This window comes from Piliocolobus tephrosceles, chromosome 13 (genome assembly GCF_002776525.5).
Source record: "Piliocolobus tephrosceles isolate RC106 chromosome 13, ASM277652v3, whole genome shotgun sequence".
NCBI classification, from domain to species: domain Eukaryota; kingdom Metazoa; phylum Chordata; class Mammalia; order Primates; family Cercopithecidae; genus Piliocolobus; species Piliocolobus tephrosceles.
This window is the reverse complement of record NC_045446.1, coordinates 60,522,447-60,548,419: the sequence shown is the minus strand read 5'-3', so window position 1 is coordinate 60,548,419 and position 25,973 is coordinate 60,522,447. Positions and strand designations below refer to the sequence as shown.

The following is a 25,973-nucleotide window of genomic DNA, read 5'->3' as shown; positions in this document are numbered from 1 at the left end:
GGGGAATTCTAATGCACTGTTGGTGGGAGTGTAAATTAGTTCAACCATTGCAGAAAGCAGTGTAGTGATTCCTCAAAGGGCTAAAAACAGAAAAACCATTCAACCCATTAATCCCACTACTGTGTATATACCAAAAGGTATATACATTATTCTACCATAAAAACACATGAGTTCACTGTAGCACTATTCACAATAACAAAGACATGGAATCAACCCAAATGCCCATCAATGGTATACTGGATAATGAAAATGTCATACATATACACCATGGAATTCTACACAGCCATAAAAAATAAGCCATCAAAAATGAGATCATGAGATCATGTCCTTTGCCGAAACATGAATGGAGCTAGAGGCCATTATTCTTAGCAAACTAATGCAGAAACAGAAAACCACATGTTCTCACCTATAAGTGGGAGCTAAATGGTGAAAATACATAGACACATAGAAGGGAACAACAGATACTGGGGCCTACTAGAAGGTCAAGGATGTGAAGAGGGAGAGGATCAAAAACATTAACTATCGGGTACTAGGCATAGTACCTTGGTGATAAAATAATCCATAAATTCCCATGACTCAAGTTTACCTATGTAACAAACCTGCACATATACCCTTGAACCTAAATGTTTTGAAAAAAGAAATTCCTCTAGTGAATTTTTTATTTCCAGAAGTTCAGTTTTGTTCGTTCTTAAAATGACTGTGTCATCTTTCAACTCTTGCATCATTTTACTGCTTTCCTTGAACTGTTTCAACCTTCTTCAGTATCTCATTGAGCTTCCTTGTCATCAGATTCTGAATTCTTTATCTGTCATTTTAGCCATTTCAATCTGGTTAAGAACCATTGCTGAGGAGCTGGTGCAGCCATTGGTAGGTAAGAAGACATTCTGGCCTTTAGAGTTACCAGAATTCTTTCCCTGGCTCTTTCTCTGTGTTGGCCTATGTTCCCTTAATCTTTGAAGTTGCTATCCTTTGAATAGGGCTTTTGCTTTCATATTCTTTGATGCCTTTGATGATTTAAATGTGATATAAGTTTAGTTTAGTTGATTGACTTTGTTTGTAGATGCTTTCAAAGGGCCAAGGTTCAGCTCAGCACTCCTGGGCTACATGCTCAAACAGCAGGGTGGCAGGGGGGCACATGAGTGTGTGCTGGCTGCGGCTGGGGGCTGTGGATGAGGGTGCACAAGTGGCTCACCCACTGGTGGGGTGGCAAGTGAGGGCCCTGGCAAGTGCACACCAATGAAATGACTGGTGTCCCCAGTGCTCATGTGCACTGGGTGGGTGATGATGGGTCTTCCTATTCATGTTGAGAGGCTGCAGGCCTGGGGGTGCAGGCAAGTGCATGCCATTGGGAGAGGCTGCAGGCAGGTGCACACCTGCAAGGATCTATCTGCAAAAGTGCTCCGATGGCAGGGGTTGCCAGAAAAAAAGCTATGGCAGCAGCCACTGGCAAGTATTTTGGCAGGAGAGCTGAGACTGCACTGCAAGGTGGTGAGGCCAAGTGGAGACCCTGGGAGAGGCTGGCAGACAAGGTCGCGTTCAGATCAGACTTGCCGTGTCCTGCAGGCAAGAGAGCTCTGCTCTCTCCAGGTCCCACTGCTAACTAAGGCTAAAGTCACCTAGAGGAGTGTGACAAGCGTTGGAGGAATGAGCATCCATGGCCATACTCCATTGCAGCCTTTCCCATGCCAAACCCTTGGGACCTTGCACACACTTCTGTCTCTGCCAACTCTCTGGGCAGTTCTCCCTGCCAACTTAAATGCCCATGGGGATTGTGGGTTCTCCTGCAGGTAGGATCCTGAAAGTCTGTGGCAAGAGTGGGTCACTACATGCCTATGTTTTTCATCCCTTCCCTACCAGCACTCAGGGCCAGAAAGGAGTCCTAGTGCTCGGCAACCCCATACAGGCTTCCAGCTTCTCCCTGTTTCAGTATCCTCCTGTATCCACTCTGGATGCCTTCTTTCCGAAGATCCACTCAGGGTGTGTTGGTCTCTTGATGACATGGTCTCTTCATGGGAGAAGCTCCTCTTGGCTGTGGCTAGTTAACCACATGGCTCTCTCCCTAATCAAAGAAAATTTGTACTTCTATTTTTTAGGCTCACTATGTTCAATCAAATACTGAACATAGGTTTAAGGTGTATGGAAAAAATATCTGAGTAATAATGTTTTTGTCTTGCTCTGTCATGGGTATGTTTCTCACCCTCCAGGGCCAGTGCTGGGCAGGATGGTGAGAAGAGAGAGAGAAGAGAAACTCAGAAGAATTATAGTAGGATGAAATTCTTGATCTCTGTGTTTCATGGGTAAGACCAACAGAAGGGTTAAGAAAACCAGAATCTAATGCAGAATGAAAAAAACATACAAATCCATGTTGCTTGGAGTTTTATGGAATTAATTCCTGTGTAAACTCAGGCAAGAGGGGAAAGACAAAAGGAGAATTTGGTAGAAGAGGGTATGTCCCTAGGATGACTGACCACCAGCCTCATTTTCTGATTACCACAAAGAGGTCCTGACCTACCTCAATTAAGCCACCTTCAGACCTGATCGGCTCTACTACAGCAAGAACTTGTTTGCTCTTGCAGTTATAGTTCAGTTGGATGAGAAGTTTTCTTCAGCCAGATAGTGTTTTAAAAAACAATAAATGGCAGCAGAGGCACAGAGTTTATCTTCTGAGTTGAGTAATGTGCAGCAAGGGCACTTCCTCATCAGGAGGATTTCCAGTATTCCATTATCAACTGGACACATTTTCTACCTGGGCTCATGCACTGCTTTGGACTCAGGACCCTCTATTGTTTAACTTTGTTCTCAGATAAGAAGTAATCTACTTGTTGGTGCTTGTACACTTGAACACAGGCAACCAGATGCCCTCCAGACAACTGAGGAGAGCATTTGCTTGTAAATGCTTTCAGGATTCCTAGAAACAGCATACAGCGTATAAAGTCATCAGTTACTTTGTGAATTCTCATCTTCCTAACCTCAAAAAACTAATCAAGAATCTATTCCAAAAAATTACCCTCTGCAGGGAACAGGAGGACTATTAAGCAAATAGTAACTTGACATGTATGTCAGAAATCAAGATTTGGTCTCACTGTTTTGTCATATTAGGGGTAGGTGGGTATGATTTCATTCATATTTATAAAGGATTTTTTCTTTGTTTCCATTATGCATGGAAGACTTGTCCATCAAAAATGTGTATGAAAATAAATAGAATAAATTACCCATTGAATAGGCATTAATTAGTTCGTTTGATTTGTACATGTACAATTCAGGTGTCAGTTGACAACCCATAAATATTTGCAGAAATGAATAGCTGCACAAGCCTCCAGTACTCCAAATGTGAAGTATAATTGACAGCCAAAACTTTCTATAAATTTCTGGAGGCATGTGTAACTTATCCAAAGCATTGGTGCATGATAGGCTTTATTAAAGGTATAGATGACATACTGATCTCAACTAATAGAAATGCAAACAGCAGTGCTGGCTATCAGACCACCTGGATATATCATTTACTGCCAGCCATGTTAATCAAGATACTCTCCCTAAAGTGTTTCTCAGCCTTCATTCTTCCTAGCAGAGATATTAAGTCACACTCTTTTACTCAATGCCAGGTTTTTTTAATTATTATTATACTTTAAGTTCTAGGGTACATGTGCACAACGTACAGGTTTGTTACATATGTATACTTGTGCCATGTTGGTGTGCTGCACCCATCAACTCATCAGCACCCATCAACTCGTCATTTACATCAGGTATAACTCCCAATGCAACCCCTGCCCCCTCCCCCCTCCCCATAATGGGCCCCGGTGTGTGATGTTCCCCTTCTTGAGTCCACGTGATCTCATTGTTTAGTTCCCACCTATGAGTGAGAATATGCGGTGTTTGGTTTTCTGTTCTTGTGATAGTTTGCTGAGAATGATGGTTTCTATCTGCATCCATGTCCCTAAAAAGGACACAAACTCATCCCTTTTTATGGCTGCATAGTATTCCATGGTGTATAAGTGCCACATTTTCTTAATCCAGTCTGTCACTGATGGACATTTGGGTTGATTCCAAGTCTTTGCTATTGCGATAGTGCCGCAATGAACATACGTGTGCATATGTCTTTATAGCAGCATGATTTATAATCCTTTGTGTATATACCCAGTAATAGGATGCCTGGGTCATATGGTACTTCTAGTTTTAGATCCTTGAGGAATCACCATACTGTTTTCCATAATGGTTGAACTAGTTTACAATCCCACCAACAGTGTAAAAGTGTTCCTATTTCTCCACATCCTCTCCAGCACCTGTTGTTTCCTGACTTTTTTAATGATTGCCATTCTAACTGGTGTTAGATTGCCATTCTAATGGCATCTCATTGTGGTTTTGATTTGCATTTCTCTGATGGCCAGTGATGATGAGCATTTTTTCATGTGTCTGTAGGCTATATGCATGTCTTCTTTTGAAAAATGTCTGTTCATATCCTTTGCCCACTTTTTGATGCAGTTGTTTGTTTTTTTCTTGTACATTTGTTTGAGTTCTTTGTAGGTTCTGGATATTAGCCCTTTGTCAGATGAGTAGATTGCAAAAATTTCTCCCATTTTGTAGGTTGCCTGTTCACTCTGATGGTAGTTTCTTTTGCTGTGCAGAAGCTCTTTAGTTTAATTAGATCCCATCTGTGAATTTTGGCTTTTGTTGCCATTGCTTTTGGTATTTTAGACATGAAGTCCTTGCCCATGCCTATGTCCTGAATGGTATTACCTAGGTTTTCTTCTAGGGTTTTTATGGTTTTAGGTCTAACATTTAAGTCTCTAATCCATCTTGAATTAATTTTCATACAAGGAGTAAGGAAAGGATCCAGTTTCAGCTTTCTACTTATGGCTAGCCAATTATCTCAGCAACATTTATTAAATAGGGAATCCTTTCCCCATTCCTTGTTTTTCTCAGGTTTGTCAAAAATCAGATGGCTGTAGATGTGTGGTATTATTTCTGAGGTCTCTGTTCTGTTCCATTAGTCTATATCTCTGTTTTGGTACCAGTACCATGCTGTTTTGGTTACTGTAGCCCTGTAGTATAGTTTGAAGTCAGGTAGTGTGATGCCTCCAGCTTTGTTCTTTTGACTTAGGATTGTCTTGGCAGTGTGGGCTCTTTTTTGGTTCCATATGAACTTTAAAGCAGTTTTTTCCAATTCTGTGAAGAAACTCATTGGTAGCTTGATGGGGATGGCATTGAATCTATAAATTACCTTGGGCAGTATGATCATTTTCACGATACTGATTTTTCCTATCCATGAGCATGGAAACCACTGCTCAGTGAAATAAAAGAGGACTCAATCCCAGTTTTAACACAATGTGAAGATATTTTGGTGAGTGGGTATAATTCTGATGGTTATGTATTTTTCCTCCCAGCTTTGTTTAGGTTTTTGTTTGTTTGCTTATAAGGAATATAACAGTTCATTCATTTATTTTTTCACAAAACAATATTTATTGAAACCTACTATGTGCCAATCCCAGTGTTACATTTGAAGACTCAGTGATTATGAGATTTAGTAATTAAGGTTTATGGGAGAAACCTATCTAAAGAGATATAGGAGGGATATATCAACATATCTTTGGATTTGTTTACTAACTAAATATTCCTTTTAAAATGCTTTTAAATTCCTTCTTACAAAGCCTCACCATGATTTGAATGGCTGCACTGTGAGGGCAGTGTGTTACTGGTGAACATGTTAATGTTCATGTGCACTGTATGAGGGCAGCACAACAGCTTAGGACCAACCACAGTGCTATGTATTTAAGGCAAATACCCCAGAATTGGAAGCTGAGGAAACAGATTTTTTACAATGATAAACAGACAATAAGCAACCATGACTGAGAGTCAGTTTTTAATTAGTCTTAATAGCTAAACCTAATGTCTCTGACTGGGACAAATTATTCAGTGAATTTTAAACAGAATAGAACTTAATCATTTGCCAAGTAGGTTTTTCTATATTTGAAAAAGCAAATATATATTGTGAACACAAAATGCATTGGGTGATTTTAACACAAAAATCTGAGAATTAGAATGTTGTGAGGTAGGGGGAAAGGGGAGGGATAGCATTGGGAGATATACCTAATGTAAATGACGATTAATGGGTGCAGCACACCAACATGGCACAAGTATACATATGTAACAAACCTGCATATTGTGCACATGTACCCTAGAACATAAAGTATAATTTAAAAAGTAGAAAGTTAATGAATACTGACTAAATGTTGAAGTGCAAGTAAAAGGAAAAATCTGAAACTCAAATAAAGAAATTCCTTCAAAAAAGATAGATTCAAAATCTACGTAACTGGGTTACAGGAATGGAAGTATTTCGCATATCAAGTATTCAACAAAGTATGGAGATCAATAGTTGCATTCAACAGGAAATACAATTCAACATTTAGAATTCAAATATCTAATAAGAACATTTTTACAAATAATGTAGAAATAAACATTTATGATTATAAAATGGAAAAGAATTATGAGACTACTGGACAATTTGTATAAACTGGACAATTTGACCTTATTTTAAAACATATCTAGATTTTTTTCAAAATAATTTGTTAACAAACCCTCTCAGACTTCAATTCATATAAAATATATAAACAGGTTGATAATTTATCATTTACTTAGATGATAATACACTGTAAAATATTTATATTACCAGTTTGAATAAATGTATTTTATTTAATGAAGAAGAGGCTTTTTTCATAAGTCTGTTAATTAGGGAATTAGGCAATATTCATTAGACAATAGTAAAACTATATATATATATATATATTTACATATATGTGATGATATAAATGATAGGAATACTTTTTAGTGTTGCAGAAGGACTCACTCTTCCCATTCATTTGCCTTATTGTGAGAATTCTCAATTTTTCAGTGGAAATGAAAGGTTGCATTTTTTAAGACTAAAAAATACTGAAGTTAATGTGGTTTCTGATATTCAGATGCAGACATTGAAATGTTAGGATTAATAAAAGAGACTTGAAACAAAAAAGACGGAGATTCCTATCATCAGCATGGCCCTAAGTGCCATGGATTCATCTTTGTCATCAATGTCTCTCTTTTTTTTGCTCATAACTGTGTATAGAATTAGCACATATCTCTTTTTTATCTCTCTGTATAAATAAGCATAGCTTTCTGGGATGACTTGTGGGATCCCCTGGAGGAAGAGGCAATGGCAGAGTAGCTTTTATAGTTTTGCAGCTCTAGGGGTCCCTCTGTTGCTGTTCAAATGGCTCAAAGTAGCACTTTCTTTGAGGCCACTTCTGTGTATTAGAGCAAAGTCTGGTCCTGGAGGACATTCTGCTTCCTTCTGTTCCAGCCCTAGAACTCCACAGGTTTTGAGAAGCTGTATTTAGCTGTTGCATCACTTTCTTGTGTCTGCTTTCTCTAAGTCCTTTCCTCTACCATCAGAGCCTTCTTTCTCTCTTGTGCAAGTGGATCTTCATTTGTTTTAATGTGCTTTCCTTTGGGCTGAGGCTATATCCTTTTGGAAGAGCTTATTTGCTGGACATTTTTGAGATTTTCAAATGCTGAGGACCACCACAGCACTGCTTTATCCTCTTATGTTTATGATCACTTAGAGCCTGCAAGTACTGTTCCAAGTTTCACCAGTCAATCTCAAAACCATCTGCCCAGATTTTTGCTTAGTATACAGTCCTGTCCAATTAGGGACAAGATTTTTCTGTCATGTGATTTTGCCGAAGATGTCATCTGTAAGTTATAATTTTGTTTTGCTTTTCTCTCCTGGTTGCTTAATGAGACATTCAGGGTGTGTCTGGGAGTAATTCAAGGCTATACTGCAGCTATGGTTAGCAAATGATCATGTTATTTGATCCCTATGGCTTTATTTTAGAAAAGTTATTCCATGATTCTATGAGGAAAAAAAAATTATTAGCTATTGCTTTTTAAAAAGCAATTTTTTTTCTTACATGTCTTCATTCCCTAATCATCCATCGGAGTTGAGTTATTCCATGGCCTGTCCCCTGCCTGTTTACTCTCCAGTTGAAGTCCACATATCATTCTTTCTAAATCCGCTAAGTGCGTGCCTGCCTGTGTGGTCTGGGTTGTGTTTTCTTGGCATGGTTTTTCAGAGGATTTCTTTCTTTGTGGCTTTAATTCTCTGTAAATTTGCTGACAGCTTTCAGCTATCCCTCCTCTGCTCAAGCAGGTGCTTAAGCTTGTTATCTGGGTTGCTCACTGCAGGACACAAGCCCAGATTTCAGCCAACTATGCGGCCAAGCAACCACTGCCACTGAAGTGGACTTGCCACTCCATCAATCAACAACCTCTGTTAGGCTTCAATTTGGAGGTCTCATTAGCTGCCTCTAGTCATTCAGTCCTCTCTGCAGTCATGCCCAAAGGATGACAGCATGTGGCTTTTCCATAAAACATTTTTCTTTGTACTAAACTTCTGAATTCCATGTGTTGTATGGTTTCTATTTTTGTTCCATTTTATAGAACTCTGGAGTATTCTTATTTCAAAAGTGTAAACTTGGTCACAGCTATGATGTATTTTTTAGTTTTTGAGTTTAAAGATATTCAAAATAATTATTTATTTAAATATTCTGGGCTGATATGATCTCAGGTAACATAATCTACATTATAACATATAACTAATGTAGGCATTCGTTTTTGTCTGTTTCTGAGAATCGCTTGAAAGCATAGATGTTACTAGTACATTGGGACAAAAAGGATTCAATTCAAGACTCTCTTTCTTGTTGGGTCTGAGAGAAGTCACTTGTGGCAACCTGTGACACAGTTAATTACAACATAGGGCAGCCTGATGTTTTAAGTTACGAGTTGTAGCCTGGCTAACGCATATAACTACTGGCAGGTACACAATTGTAGGTGTATGTCTAGAGGGAGATTGAAAGGCTCCAAAGGACTAACCTGGTACATGCAAACATCAGCAACAACAAAGAACCTCTAAGGCTTTCTAGGATGGTTCTCCTTGATCGGAACTTATTTCCCAGTAATATCTTGTGTAGTCTCCTGCAAATCTCCTTAGTCTTGATGGAATAGATAATTGGGTTGCGCATCAGAGGTACAAAGAGATAGACCAGAGACGTGAACTTATGCACATATGCAGGAGCATGCTTCCCAAATCAATGAACCATGGACACACTAACCATAGGCATGTAGAAGATTAGCATAGCACAGACATGTGACACACATGTGTTGAGTGTCTTCAGCCTCTCATCCCTGGAGGCGATGGCCAGCACTGAATGTAGAATGAGCACACAGGAGAGAAGGATGAGCAGTGCATCTACACCTAAGGCAGATATGACCATGAATAGGCCATACATGCTGTTGATGGTAGTGTCTCACAGGGCAGGCGAATCAGGTCTATGTGCAGGCAGTAGGAGTGGGTCAGTACCACACTGGCCTTGCAGAAAGTCAGCCTCTTCAGGAGGAAGGGAAGTGGGAACACCATGCAGAAGCTGCAGATGACGATGGATATGCCGATGTGGGCCACACGGACATCAGTGAGCACTGTGGCATACATAGCGCAAGGGGTTACAGATGGCCACATAGTGGTCGAAGCTCATGGCCAGCAGGATGCCAGACTCTATCCAGGAGGAAAAGTGGATGAAGAACATCTGGGCCAGGCAGGCATCAAAAGTCGTCTCTGGGGCATGAAAACATATAGCGGCCAGTACAGTGGGCAATGTAGAAAAGGATACACCCAGGTCATTAACACACAAAAGAGATAAGAAGTAGTACATTGGCTGGTGCAAGCTCTGCTCTTCCTTTATGATAAAGAAAATGAGGATGTTGCCCAGGAAGGAAATAGCATAAAGCAGCAGCAGAAGGACAGCCAGCCAGCCAGTGCTCCAGGTCCTTCATCTCTGGGAAGCCTGTTAGAGTAAAGCTGGTAGTACTTGAGATGTTAGTCCCAAAGTCCCCTATCAGGGTTTCTCAGTGACTTTTAGGGAAATCAACCTGGGTGGATTGAGGTGAGATGCTGGGAGAAGTGAAGACTAGGAGTGGTTGATATCTAAAACTAGGAGAGACAATGATACTTAGATTCCAGTGCCAAAGATTTGGAAAGTTCAGAAAAAAGCAGGATACATTTCAGACCTTCTATAGTCTGGCAACACCCCTAGATCTGTCATGAGTTCCAGGTTCTCCCTCACAGAAATCTTTGACTAATTTTTAGATATTATCTTTTATTTTTCTTGTGTCTATATTTTTTTTTACATTGGTTCAAATCTTTCTCTAATGGTAAAAAATGGGTTCCGCTTTCTCTCTACCAGGTCATAGCCATCAGTTTCTTCCATAAGTGAGTTGCACCCTGTCCTCCATGAAGTATTTCCTTAATATTCCCACCCACTGATTGATTCTGTCTTGTGCAAGTGATGACATCTTTTGTGTATATTCTAAGCTGCTTCTCCTCTCTTGCCTACACTCAAGCATTATTTCAGTTCTCTGCCTTTCCTTGTGGCTGGAACCCCTCACTTATTACCAAGGGTTCAGAATGTCACACTTCTCTATACTTTATTCTCTTGGTTTTGCCCTTCTATATTTTAACATGGATTTTTTTAAATCTCTGTTCAGACCACAGATTCTCAAATTCTGCTGTATGTTAGATTCAATCAAGAAGCATTAAAATATTCCTTTCCTCAGAAGAAACCTATCAATTAATTTTGATACTGTGCAGGTAGAACTTACAAATCAGCATGTGTTTAAACTCAGGCAATTCCAACATGCAGCCAAGTGTATCAGGAATGTAGGTCGCTCCTATCAGCATTTAAATATGTCCCAACCATATTCCTCCCTGAGGATCAATTTGGGGAGTTACTATCATAGGAAACAATCACAAACTTCAGCAAACCTCTTAATTGCCCCCTCATTTCTTCCTAGTAATCACCCATTTTCCACTCACTTTCACAACTAATACCTTTGAAATTATTGTCTACCCAAAATGTCCTCCTTGTCTCTGCTCTGTGCCTCAATTATCCCAAATATATGTCTGCTGCCCAGGCTTCCTTTCTCAATATATATTCATGCAGCCAATTTGCGATTGGACTTCCAAATGTAAGAGTTCATTGTCATCCCAAACATAATGTGTACAAAATTGAACTTTACGTCAATTACTATGTTTTATCCTCTTCAAAGTTATCATCTCATCACCAATCACCATCTATTCACATGCTCATGCCAGAAAACCCTGGCCAAGTCATTCTTGATATTTCTCACCCTCTCCTATTCACAAGTCTATTAATTCATTGTAAACCCTGGTTTCCTCTCTCCATCTCACTTCCAACTGTCACTCATCCCTCAACATCTTCAACCAAAATGTCTGTGGAACCTTCCTGAGGATCACCCAGGTATCATATCTCTGTCTAATCCATTCTCCACAAAGCAGCCAAATTATTTGCTTTTAATATAAAGTGATGTTACTTTCCTACTAGAAATATTTAAATGGCTTCATTTACCTTATGAAATAAGAATTTAAATAAAAATTCAAGTCCTTACCATGGCTCATAGCAGCTTTTTTTATTTTTTTTAATTTTTTTTTTATTATACTTTAAGTTCCAGGGTACATGTGCATAACGTGCAGGTTTGTTACATATGTATACTTGTGCCATATTTGTGTGCTGCACCCATCAACTCGTCAGCACCCATCAATTCATCATTTATATCAGGTATAACCCCCAATGCAGTCCCCCCCCCCCCCCCCTCCCCATGATAGGCCCCGATGTGTGATGTTCCCCTTCCCAAGTCCAAGTCATCTCATTGTTCAGTTCCCACCTATGAGTGAGAACATGTGGTGTTTGGTTTTCTGTTCTTGTGATAGCTTGCTAAGAATGATGGTTTCCAGCTGCATCCATGTCCCTACAAAGGATGCAAACTCATCCTTTTTTATGGCTGCATAGTATTCCATGGTGTATATATGCCACATTTTCTTAATCCAGTCGGTCAGAGATGGACATTTGGGTTGATTCCAAGTCTTTGCTATTGTGAATAGTGCCGCAATAAACACACGTGTGCATGTGTCTTTATAGCAGCATGATTTATAATCCTTTGGGTATATACCCAGTAGTGGGATGGCTGGGTCATATGGTACATCTAGTTCTAGATCCTTGAGGAATTGCCATACTGTTTTCCATAATGGTTGAACTAGTTTACAAATCCCACCAACAGTGTAAAAGTGTTCCTATTTCTCCACATCCTCTCCAGCACCTGTTGTTTCCTGACTTTTTAATGATCGCCATTCTAACTGGTGTGAGATGGTATCTCATTGTGGTTTTGATTTGCATTTCTCTGATGGCGAGTGATGATGAGCATTTTTTCATGTGTCTGTTGGCTGTATGAATGTCTTCTTTTGAGAAATGTCTGTTATCCTTTGCTCACTTTTTGATGGGGTTGTTTGTTTTTTTCTTGTATATTTGTTTGAGTTCTTTGTGGATTCTGGATATTAGCCCTTTGTCAGATGAGTAGATTGCAAAAATTTTTTCCCATTCCGTAGGTTGCCTGTTCACTCTGATGGTAGTTTCTTTTGCTGTGCAGAAGCTCTGCAGTTTAATGAGATCCCATTTGTCAATTTTGGCTTTTGCTGCCATTGCTTTTGGTGTTTTATACATGAAGTCCTTGCCCATGCCTATGTCCTGAATGGTACCACCTAGGTTTTCTTCTAGGGTTTTTATGGTATTAGGTCTAACATTTAAGTCTCTAATCCATCTTGAATTAATCTTCGTATAAGGCGTAAGGAAAGGATCCAGTTTCAGCTTTCTACTTATGGCTAGCCAATTTTCCCAGCACCATTTATTAAATAGGGAATCCTTTCCCCATTTCTTGTTTCTCTCAGGTTTGTCAAAGATCAGATGGCTATAGACGTGTGGTATTATTTCTGAGGACTGTGTTCTCTTCCATTGGTCTATATCTCTGTCTTGGTACCAGTACCATGCTGTTTTGGTTACTGTAGCCTTGTAGTATAGTTTGAAGTCAGGTAGCGTGACGCCTCCAGCTTTGTCCTTTTGACTTAGGATTGTCTTGGCAATGCGGGCTCTTTTTTGGTTCCATATGAACTTTAAAGCAGTCAATATCGTGAAAATGGCCATACTGCCCAAGGTTATTTATAGATTCAATGCCATCCCCATCAAGCTACCAATGAGTTTCTTCACAGAATCATAGCAGCTTTAAGACCACATAAGAACTTGCCGTCTTCCAATAATTCTAATCATTCATTTCATTTCTTCTCATAATTTTGGATGTTATATACCCTCACACATATTCTTCTTTGTGGCTTTTCTTATCACACCTTAAATTGTAGTGCATTTGTTATATATTTGTTTAGTTATTTGATTAGTATCTTTGTTTCCCCAAAAACTTATAACTCCCTGTAACTGTCCGTGTTTCTTCTCATTTTATTCTCAATGTTTAGACAAGTGACTGGGCATATAGAGCCCTGGACTAGGACTCAGAGATTACCAGTTCTAGTTTTAATGGTTAGAATATTGACCAAATAGGCTGGATGCGGTGGCTCACTCCTGTAATCCCAGCACTTTGGGAGGCCAGGGTGGGCAGATCACCAGGTCAGGAGTTCGAGAGCAGTCTGGACAACATGGTAAAACCCCATCTCTACTAAAACTACAAAAAGTACCCGGGTGTGGTGGCACATGACTGTAATCTCAGTTACTGGGGAGTCTGAGGCAGGAGAATCGCTTGAACTCGGGAAGTGGAGGTTGCCATGAGCTGTGACCGTGCCATTGCACTCCAGCCTGGGTAACAGACCAATACTCTGTCTCAATAAAAAAAAAAAAAAAAAATTGATCAAATAAATAAACTATTTTATTAACAGGAAGAACATATTAAAATAAGAGCTACATGTTTTAAGTGTCAAATTGTTTAGGTAAGTAAAGGTAGCTCCCCTGGCATCTAATAACTGAGTTATTATTTCACCTTTGCTACATACAAGCTGTGAATTTAGTTAGTTCCCTCATGTCTTATTTTCACATCCCTAGACTGGAAAGAGCAATGAAAAGTAAACATTGAATGTGCTTATTCAGATCCCTGGCACAAGATATACTAAATACATGACAACTAGGAAAGTTGTTATAAAGAGGGACATTGAGGGGCTGAAAGTTCCTGGTCCCATCTCCAAACTGTCTTCCCACATTCAGTTTCCCAATCAAAGGTTTCCTTCTTTTGTTTCACCATTTTATCCACCGTCTATGAGAATACTGGCAAGTGTGTTAATCACACTGAGGTATTCACACCAAACAAAGACCTCAGAAGATGCCCCTCTGAGCCAGAGCTGTGCATGCTCAGAACCACAGAGTGAAGCTCCAAGCATGAAGCCAGGATGGTGGCATTTCAGGCACCAACAACTAGATGAGGATGTGCATGTGGGGAGAGAAATAGAGTGTAGGAAAATAAAAATTAACTTAAATCACAGATTGCCTCTTTCAAATCCGTGTACCCTAATCACTTAAGGATTTTGAAGCTGTGAAGGAGGTTCCTGAGGGCCTCTGTGGCGGAAGAGATGAGGTCCCCGCTCACCTCCTCAGGGTAGCTCTGGTGGGTGGGAGGAGAGAGGTTGGTGAAGAGTCCACTGAAGGGAGAAATACCAAGTACTGCACACACTGTGCACACAGCCCTACTGCCAGTCTCCACCCACTCCCTGCTCTGAGCTCTGTAAAGCTGTATCTTCAGAGTCCCCTGGGTCCAAGGGCTCCAAGAGGTAGCTGGGCAGCAGGGATTGTAGAAAATCTTGAGTGAATGACTCCTCTGTGCTCTGCCATTTCTCCCACTTAGAAGTTTCAAAGACATTGAGAATGAAGACTGGCTCATCCTGGAGTGATCAACATATTCAGCTCCTCATTTTGTAGGAAAGCTGAGGCCCAGGAAGAATCCATTCAGTAAGCCAACAACAGAGCTAAACTGAATCCCAGACCACGGATTCTCACGGATTTTCAGATTAGGGTTCTTTCCAGTAAGCATACCACAACTTAAATGGACTTCAAGAAGTCAAATGGCATAACAGATAGCAGCCTAAGTATTTAGAGTCATTAAATAAGGTGGCCATCCTTGTTTGCCCCAAACCGTACCTGTTTTAACACTGAAAGTCCTGCATTAGGAGAAACTCCTCAGTTTCGGCAAACTGGTATAACTTGCACCCTACCACCAGACCTGGAGTCAAAACCAGCTCCTTCCTTGTCTAAATGAATGTCATTATAAAACTCAGTTGATATGTTCATGTTTCAAATTTCTCACTTATAAAATGATAAACAAACTCCAATAGATCCAGGCATATTTGAAACAGTCACATTGCAAACACTTATTAAACAAGACCTATCATAAGGATTTGCCAATTTTTCATCTGCCAGAAAAAAAACAACTTGAATAAGGGGTGCAAATGCCCTTTGGCTTTGGGGGTCCTGTGGATTCTCAGGGGAGGCTGACTTCTAACACTAATGTAAGGGTCTTAAATTTTGTAAAAAAATTTTGGGGCCATCTTGTATCACATTTAAACTTTCGTAACGAAGAAATGGAGACTTTAAGAGGTAAGAAGTTTTGCTGATATGCACAGAGATATTATTTACAGAGTTAGAACTTATACAGAGTTCGAACAGAGTTAGATAATTATAATTATCCTGATGCAGACCCAAATTATCCCCATTTATCATGGCTGAGGAAATAAAGTGAGAGTAACTAATATTTATTTACTAAATATTTGTGATTTTGCTAGGTTTTTTGATATAGTTAGTTCATTTTGTTATCAGTTAAAACCTTATGAATACATTTTATTATACCTAAAAGCACTATGGAATTATTTAAAGGGAAAAAAAGCATACATATTTAGAGCATCAGAAAAGAAGAGTATTCAAATTATTTATTTTATTTATTTATTTATTTATTTGTTTATTTATTTATTATACTTTAAGATCTAGGGTACATGTGCACAATGTGCAGGTTTGTTACATATGTATACTTGTGCCATGTTGGTGTGCTGTACCCATCAACTCGTCAGCACCCATCAATTTATCATTTATATTAGGTATAACTCCCCAATGCAATCCCTCCCCCCTCCCCCCTCCCCATGATAGGCCCCATTGTGTGATGTTCCCCTTCCCAAGTCCAAGTGAACTCATTGTTCAGTTCCCACCTATGAGTGAGAACATGCGGTGTTTGGTTTTCTGTTCTTGTGATACTTTGCTAAGAATGATGGTTTCCAGCTGCATCTATGTCCCTACAAAGGACGCAAACTCATCCTTTTTTATGGCTGCATAGTATTCCGTGGTGTATATGTGCCACATTTTCTTAATCCAGTCTGTCACTGATGGACATTTGGGTTGATTCCAAGTCTTTGCTATCGTGAATAGTGCCGCAATAAACATATGTGTGCATGTGTCTTTGTAGTACAAATGTGTGTATAGGTATAATATTTGACATCTTAAGAAAAGAAAAGACTTTCTCATGAAAAACTAGAACTTCATTGAAAATTTTACAACAGTTTTAAATTATAGGACAAAAAATTTAATTGTTTTAAATTACAAAATGAGTGTGTGAGTGTGCCTAAATGTTTGCATGAGAATGGGGAGAAAGTGTGCACAGAAAAGTGCTTGTAGTTACTGGGAAATGAGAAAAATAAGTCTGCCTTCTTAGAATTAATCAGTAATTCTGTCACAAGACATCAGAAGAGGGACATAAAAGGACACCCTTACAAGAAATAATGATTCCCAAACATTGGAGATTTGACTGATTTAACCTGATTACAAGGATAAGCCATGGAAAATCATTACTATTTATTATCCACCAACAACATACCATAAGCTTACTACAATCTTCATATGTATTATTTAATATTCAAATAATCCACGAGTTAGTATTTTTATTCACCTTTTGTAGATGAAATATATGAGATTCAAAGAGATTATGCAACTTTCTATATCATAAAACTGTTGGGTGAGACAAGATTTCAGTCCAATCCAGGATCAAAGGTCGTAATTATAAATAGATGCCCTCCCCCCAACACACACACATAAAATCACCACTTGCAAGAGGAGATAAAAGTGAAGAACAAAAAGAGACTTGAAGGACAACATTAATCAAGCAGGGTTATAGAGAAGACCCAACTAGCAGACTAAGTGCCATGGATTAATAAACTAACAAATTGGCTTTTTGGAAATTGTTATCTTTCCAAATGTAAGACATGAAATTTTTGACTTTTGTAGTTAAGCATTTTGTCTCTTGTCTCTTGTTTACCCAGAAATAAAACTATGACGTGTTTTTCTCCAGATAGTTTACTATTCAAGTTGACAAGACAATTTGTGCCAATGCAATAATTCTATTTCTCCATTGGAAATTAATAACATCACACATACATTTCAATGTGTTGGTTAGTGTAAACTCATCTTTGAGAGAAAAAAACACACAGAAGGAGATGCTAAGGTATGACAGTGAACAGGATAAGCCTTTTCTCCAGTCTCACAGTGATCAGGGCAATAGGCTAAACAAATAATTGCATGTATTAATTTGCTTTGGAGAATAAGTTTGGGGTGGTAGGAATAGGAACCACTTTTAAGGAGAAAACCTTAAAAAATGTGGATGATTAGTTTGAGACCTGAAAGGTAAATTAGAAATGGCCAGAGGAAGAGAGGAGTGAGCTCAATAAGTAAGTGTTTGAATTATGAACTCTGCTTGTAAAAATATTACATCCTTTCGGTTCCAATTCCCTGAATATTTGTCTATTTCATTGACTTCTTACCAGACCCACTGTCATTCTCTAGATTATATATCAACATTTCAATAGCATCTTTCCCCACATTATTCAGCCCTCTTCTAATTCATTTTCCACATTACATCAATATTAAGTCAAATTTCATCATGCTATTTTCATGATAAAATCCAAATGTTCATATTGCCTGTAAAGCACTGTGGAATATGACCTTTATTTTCTTTTTTGTTTTTTGAGATGGAGTCTCGCTCTGTCGCCCAGTCTGGAGTGCAGTAGCAGGATCTCAGCTCACTGCAAGCTCTGCCTCCCGGGTTCAGGCCACTTTCCTTCCTCAGCCTCCTGAGTAGCTGGGACTACAGGCCCCTGCCACCACACCCGGCTAATTTTTTTGTATTTTTAGTATAGACAGGGTTTCACAGTGTTAGCCAGGATGGTCTCAATCTCCTGACCTCGTGATCCACCCACCTCAGCCTCCCAAAGTCCTGGGATTACAGGCGTGAGCCACCGCGCCTGGCCACGACCTTCATTTTCAACTTTATGTTACGTTATTGTTCTCTTGTTCTTTCTATTCCAACCAAAATGGCCTCCTTTCAGTTCCTTGAGGATGCAAGGATTACTCCAACCTCAAGACCTTAACAAATGCTGTTTCACATGTCCTGAAAGCTTTTCTCCATGCGCTTCCCCTTCACAGGGCTAGTTATTTATCCTCCAACTCTTGGCTTAAATATTACTGCCTTACGGATCCCCTTAACCCCTTAGCCTGGAAGAGGATCTACTAATAGATACTTATATAGCATTCTCCAGTGATCTTTTCTAATATCTTGCAGAGTTGTGATTAAATGATCTAAGGTAAATGGAAAATTATGCACTTAATTCCTTTCTTCTATGTTATTATGTAAATTCCATGAAACATGACAATCTCCCTTATTCTTTAATATATTCAATGCACCCAGCATGATGTTTAGCAAACATTAGGCATACAACTAATATTTTTACCATAACCAACACCATCAGCATAACAGCACCAGCGATCTTTCTGTAAGCTTTTGCAAAATTGGATGAATCACATGGTAAGGTACATGTGACTTGCATACACCTATTCAACCTATGTTTCTTTCTCATTGTATCTAGATTCACAGCAGCCTCACAGTACCGTCTTGTAGCATGAGCCACAATGGAGTCTTGATTCTTTTTAGATGAAACCAAATTCCAATCCAAACCTTCTCTTCACTCCTCATATAAAATCTTCGTAAAGTGATTTACTCACCTTTCTACCTTCATTAATCCAAGTTCATGTGCAGTAGAGAAATCTCTAGCTCTATAGGCTGTATTAGAGAATCATTTTCTGGGATACCACAGACAGAACATGACATCTTATCTCAGTGGATTATAACTATTTCCCCCCACTAATAGCATTCATGTATACTTATTGAGAGCTTTATGTGTTGACTAACTCCATAAACTCATTTAAATTTTACAATTACATTATGATGCAGATTCATATTTTGCATATCAAAATGAAGCCACTCTGAGATAAATAACTTATCTACAGTCACAAAACACCCAACTGACAACACTAGCATTTGAACCTAATGCTCTTAACTAATATGCTGTATGGCCACAATGGGGCATTCAGAGGGTAAGTGCCTTTTTCCTCACACTCCAAGGATTCTCTTAGTGCTGAAGGGGTCTGACATGTTTAGGTGCCCAACAAATAGTTACTGGATGAAAGAATGAGCCTCCTTTGTGATTTAGCATTTCTTGGATCTCCAGGTTAAACTAAGATCCTCAGTATTAAATGAATTTACCGTGAATAAGTCAATAAGAGGAAGGAAAAAAACTGTCAGGCTTTTCACAGTAATGTCACCAACCCAAAATAATACAGTCTTGGATTTGGGAGTTAGACTATATGAGTTTTACCTCCTCTTCTTTGACTTACTAGTTGTGCTTTCTAGACTAGTTATTTAATCTGTTCTTTGCACCTCAGTGTCTTCAGCTGTAAAATAAGAATAATGTTTTATCTATATCGTTGGCTTGCTGATATGCTACAAAGTTAAATAGACAAATGAGTAAAATATCCTTTGAAGTTTATTGAGCACGTCAGACACCATCCAAAAACAGGAAGGTGTTTGTCAAAGGGTACAAAGTTTCAGTTAAACAAGAAGAATAAGTCCTAAAGATCTACTGTACAAAATAGTGCCTCTAAGAATTATTGAATATTTTTAAATGTGCCAAGAGAGTAGATCTTATCATAAGTGTTCTCATCACCATAAGTAAATAAATAGAGTGGGAGGGAACTTTTAGAGGTGATGCATATGTTTATGATATGGACTGTGGTGATGGTTTCATGGCTGTATACTTATCTTCAAACTCATCAACTTGTAGGCATTAAATATTCAGAATATTTTGTATATCAATTACATCTTAATAAAGTAAAAAAAAAAAAGAAATGTTATTATTTGTGTTAGTTAGCTGCCATTAAAATAAGCATCAGAGATTTTAAATGACAGCTCTAACTGGCCCAGATAAATGAAGAGATCAGGTGAAATTAGTAGTACTGATATCAGCCCTTACATATATAAAGTGTTCTGCTATTTCATTTCAGATTAGTTACCTGATATTGTCCTTTGACAACAGAGGAAACATTCTGGTTAACACAGCCTTCTGGTGAAGAGGGAGCTAGGGAGTGAAACTATGATTGTTCCCAATGCATACTGAATTCCCTGAGTGCCAGGGAAGATGAGCCTCTTTGGGGCCCCATCGGTGGTGATGGTGGACACTTCGCAGCCAACAGTCACATCTGAAGAAAATGGCTCTGACCGGAAAGAGAAACACTTATCCCTTGAGATGAGCACAGAGGTGCACTTGGTAAGCACCTCAGTGGGGAACCAGCGGGCACCAACACTCCAACTGCTCCCTTTGAGGCTCACCTCCTTGAAGTTCTCAGATAACTCTTAGTTGCTGGCATTCATCTAAAAATCTGTCCTCTTTCTGTCTCAGTTTATTACAAACCTAAATTTTTTTTGTAGAAAAGTAGAAAATTCATTTTCCCAAATCTCACTAACCAGATACTAACAAAATTTCTGATAATCCTTCAAAATACTTGTTCTATACAAAAGTACAAATATTTAGCAATGACATGATATGCTAGTGTTTTATCCAAAACAAAAGTCAGCATCTATAATGCTATTTGATAATATGTACTTTATTTGAAAATATTATTTTACATGGTTTATACAATCTTTTCAGCTATCCTGAACTAGAAATCCATTCTGGCAGGACATGTTCTATTTTAATTAATACAGTCTCTTTGTTTTTATATTCACATTTTAACACTTGGGAGGTCTACTATATTTCTGTTCTCATTGTATGACTTTTTTAAAGCTTTTGAGGGTAGACAGTCTCATTTGTATAAGAATTTCAAACTAACTTTAAAATTATTTTGTTGAGCAATGGGGAAAGGATTCCCTATTTAATAAATGGCGTTAGGAAAACCAGCTAGCCATATGCAGAAAGCTCTAATTGGATCCCTTCCTTATACCTTATACCAAAATTAACTCAAGGTGGGTTAAAGACTTTTCAGTATTTCAGAAATTAATAGTTTCATATTGTTCTATCATATTTGGCAAATTTTACCAATTTTCAGCAATATTTACATTTAAGCCTTTGTGTTTTCTTGATCCATAATATTATTTGTGAATAATGACAATATGGTCACATTAATTTATCCATTCTATAAGTATTTATTGAAATTTAATATGTAATCTTACAATGCTAAATTCTAAAAGACAAAAATCTGGTTACTATAAAAGTTTCTTTTTTTATTGAGTACGTATTATATGCTAACCAGTACATCAACCATCTTACATACATTATCTTGAGACTTTATAGAAACCCAACAATCTAGTCATTTTAAAAAATCAATTTTAGAAATGATTGAGTCTCAGAGATTTTGGAATTTTCCAAGGCCATGATATGCCTTTCAAAAAATTTGCACTTATTCTAATATTAACAAAATAATTCATTCTTTCAAGAAGCTTGTAATTCAAATAAACAGCTATATGCAGTAAACAGAAAAGGACAGAATGGTTTCTAAATGCTGCGTTATAATTCTACACAAAAAAATAAAGCATAAAAATAATAGAATATTTGTTTTATCACCTTTTGAGGGAGGAGAAGCAGGTAGGTAGAGGGCTCACAGCAAACAAAGGGATGGAAATGTTTCATAGAGTGGATAACCCAAAAGCTGAGTCAGTGCCTGGCCCAGGGTATCTGTTTAATAAATATTATTTTGATGAATAAATAGACTGATGTACAGTTTTTAGGCACATGAGTGTGGAGAAGGATTTCTAAATAGAGGTTGTTAGAACAAAACTACAGAAGCATAAAGCAGCCTGTTGGTTCAGGAACCACATGTAGTTTAGTACAGCTAGAGCAAATTATTTTGGGGTGGGAAAAATGGTTAAGAATAATAAGGCATAAAAGACACTTGCTGTGATGATAATATTAAGAGATGTGCTAAGGGACTTGATTTTTAGGCAATGAGAAACTAAAGGGTATGACACATTTTATAATCAGATAGACTCTTTAGAAGATCTTTATAGTTGTGTCATGGAAAAAGGAGAAAAGGGAATGGTAAACAATGAGATCAGTTTGGAAGACAATGCCATGTGAAGTGACAGGAGATAATGAAGGCCCCAAATAAGGTAGCAACAGTGGTGATATAGACACAGACACGGACAGGGTAAGTCAAAGTCTAATCAGAGTTGTCAGGATTTAGTGTTCAATCACAGATAAAGGGATAAGGTAAAATAGCTCCTCCTGTCTCAAGTTTTACTACATTGGTCAAGGATTCCTACAAGTAAATTATAAATAATTATAGTTTTAAAAAGTAGAGACAAATTATTTTATTTTAATCATAAAGTATATGATCTGACAAGTTAAGAAAATATACCGAAAAAATTGCTTCATTTTTACATAAAACACATTTTTGTTTCATTTCATCTTTTCTGAAGCCTATTGCCAACATAGTTTTTATTATTTCAGTCATTAATGTGATGAGTTCTATTAAAGAATTTCTTTTGGCAGGGCACAGTGGCTCACACCTGTAATCCCAGGACTTTGGGAGGCTGAGGCTGGTGGATCATGAGGTCAGGAGATCGAGACCATCCTGGCTAACATGGTGAAACCCCATCTCTACTAAAAAAACAAAAAATTAGCTGGGCATGGTGGCGGGTGCCTGTAGTCCCAGCTACTCGGGAAGCTGAGGCAGGAGAATGACGTGAACCCGGGAGGCGGAGCTTGCAGTGAGCTGAGATTGCGCACTGCACTGCAGCCTGGGCAACAGAGCGAGACTCCACCTCAAAAAAAAAAAAAAGAATTTCTTCTAAAAAATAGTAATTAATTTAATCCTACACGTATATATATATGCATATACAAACATACATATATATGAACATCTCTCTCTAAAGATACATATATGTATTTCACGTTTGACCAAATAGTCTTCCTACTTTATTATTTTCTTAATTTTCTGTTACTATACACACAAACATAAAATATAAATTATCCTACAAACTTCACCAACTTTTAATATTACTTAATTTTAAATAATTTAATATAATTTACATGCAATTACACTTGTATCATTTTTAAACACTAAGTGGATGGTGCATGTTATATGAAATAAACAGTGGCATGCATAGTTATTGGGTTGCGGGGTGTGTGTGTGTGTGTGTGTGTGTGTGTGTGATTTTAACTAATATCTCTTTGATATAATACTTGGCAAAAGAATCCCTTCCCCCACTATGACAGTGTATCCATGGTAATCAGTAATTTCCTTTCTGATGATTCACATTAAACAAAAGACAATAGCAATATATTGTGACAAGATGAAGGATTAATTATGAGAATGCATATTCTTGGATTTAAAAAGAAGGAAATTAAGCAATTACTTTTTTAAAAAAATTATAGCCCAATTTAACTTGGCAAAACCTGTTAGGTTTAGACTTAACTGCTGCCAGGATCCAACAACTGATAGCTGGAATCCTAATGGAAGGTCAGTGCCCTAAAGGATATTTAAAATGCCCTGTTGAAGCAGGTCTTGAAAACTCAAATTTGCAGAGTAAGGATAAACATCCTCTGAATCTCTTCTTTTCAACAAGTCTCCTGCTCAAATCCTGGTTGCCAGTAGTATTTTGCAAAGCCTCTGACGAATCTGTTTGGTTTTAACGGAATAGATGACAGGGTTGAGCATCGGAGGCACAAAGAGATAGATAAGGGACATGAGTGCATGTACATACCATGGGGCATGCCTCCCATACCGAGCAGCCATGGACACACACACCATGGGCACATAGAAGATGAGCGCAGCACACATGTGTGACACACAAGTGTTAAGTCTTTAATCACTCCTCCCGGGAGGCTATGGCAAGTACAGAGCAGAGTATGAGCACATAGGAGAGGAGGATGAGGGCAGAATCCAGGCCAAAGGTAAAGATGACGATGAATAGACCATACATATAATTGATGGTGATGTCGCCACAGGGCAGGCGGATGAGATCTGGATGCAGGCAGTAGGCATGGGAGAGGGCATTGGCCTTGCAGAAGGGTAATCTCTTCAGAAGGAAAGGCAGTGGGAAAACCATGCAGAAACTGCGGATAATAATGGACATGCCCATATGCACCACATGGGCATCAGTGAGCACTGTGGCATAGTGCAGCGGGATACAGATGGCCACACAGCGGTCGAAGCTCATGGCTAGCAGGATGCCAGACTCCACAAAGGAAAAGAGATGGATAAAGAACATTTGGGCCATGCAAGAATAAAAGTTGATCTCCCTTAAGTGAAAGGAAAATGTGGCCAGAACCGTGGGTAGTGTGGGAAAAGACACACCTAGATCATTAACTGAGAGCAAGGATAAGAAGTAGTACATGGGCTGGTGCAAGCTCCATTCCTTCTTGATAATGAAAAGGATACGGGCATTGCCCACAATGGAGACAATGTAGAGAGCACCAAGGAGCAAAAAGACCAGTGTTGAGAGGTCTCCAGCCCAGGGAGTCCTGTCAAGATGAAATGAGGCAACCCTGAGCTGTTGTGGGAATTACCTCTCATGCTGGAACTCCTGCTTAGATTCTAGGGCCACTATCCCGTAAAGAAGACAAATATATAGTTTTATCCATGGTTTCTGCCTAACATTTTAAGACCCCCACATACTATCAAGTCCCATACTTTATTGCATTAATACATTTAGTTCACCAGACTATTTATCCTTGCTTCTCCTTCTTACCAAGATTTCATGAATGGCCTGGGTTGTCTCAGCTTATCTGGCTGGCAAGACAGGTCCCTTTGTCCGCCTTTTCACCTGCGTCTATTGTGCTCTTTGTCACATTTAAAGCTTTGAATCTTGAGGAATTGCCATACTGTTTTCCATAATGGTTGAACTAGTTTACAATCCCACCAACAGTGTAAAAGTGTTCCTATTTCTCCACATCCTCTCCAACACCTGTTGTTTCCTGATTTTTAATGATTGCCGTTCTAACTGGTGTGAGATGGTATCTCATTGTGGTTTTGATTTGCATTTCTCTGATGGCGAGTGATGATGAGCATTTTTTCATGTGTCTGTTGGCTGTATGAATGTCTTCTTTTGAGAAATGTCTGTTCATATCCTTTGCCCACTTTTTGATGGGGTTGTTTGTTATGTACCATATGACCCAGCCATCCCACTACTGGGTATATACCCAAAGGATTATAAATTATTCTACTACAAAGACACATGCACATGTATGTTTATTGCGGCACTATTCACAATAGCAAAGACTTGGAATCAACCCAAATGTCCATCTCTGACAGACTGGATTAAGAAAATGTGGCACATATACATCATGGAATACTATGCAGCCATAAAAAATGATGAGTTTGCGTCCTTTGTAGGGACATGGATGCAGTTGGAAACCATCACTCTTAGCAAACTATCACAAGAAGAGAAAACCAAACACCACATGTTCTCACTCATAGGTGGGAACTGAACAATGACATCACTTGGACTCGGGAAGGGGAACATCACACACCGGGGCCTATCATGGGGAAGGGGGAGGGGGGAGGGATTGCATTGGGGAGTTATACATGATATAAATGATGAATTGATGGGTGCTGACGAGTTGATGGGTGCAGCACACCAACATGGCACAAGTATACATATGTAACAAACCTGCACGTTATGCACATGTACCCTAGAACTTAAAGTATAATAAAAAGAAAGAAAGAAAGAAAGAAAGA

At 38.7% G+C, this 25,973-nt stretch overlaps 1 long non-coding RNA gene and 2 pseudogenes across 1 annotated transcript in view; 1 reads left to right on the top strand and 2 right to left on the bottom strand.

The window, feature by feature from the left end:
• The window catches only part of LOC111540935, a 112,742-nt gene extending 110,479 nt beyond the window's left edge, over positions 1–2,263 (top strand). Inside the window, exon 5 of the long non-coding RNA XR_002731120.2 lies at positions 2,205–2,263. This is a non-coding gene — a long non-coding RNA (uncharacterized LOC111540935). The remainder of the gene's footprint in view (positions 1–2,204) is intronic.
• A 6,604-nt stretch (positions 2,264–8,867) lies between these two features.
• LOC111540981 lies at positions 8,868–11,500 on the bottom strand (annotated as a pseudogene).
• A 12,084-nt stretch (positions 11,501–23,584) lies between these two features.
• Positions 23,585–24,809, bottom strand: LOC111540928 (annotated as a pseudogene).
• Positions 24,810–25,973: the final 1,164 nt, after the last annotated feature.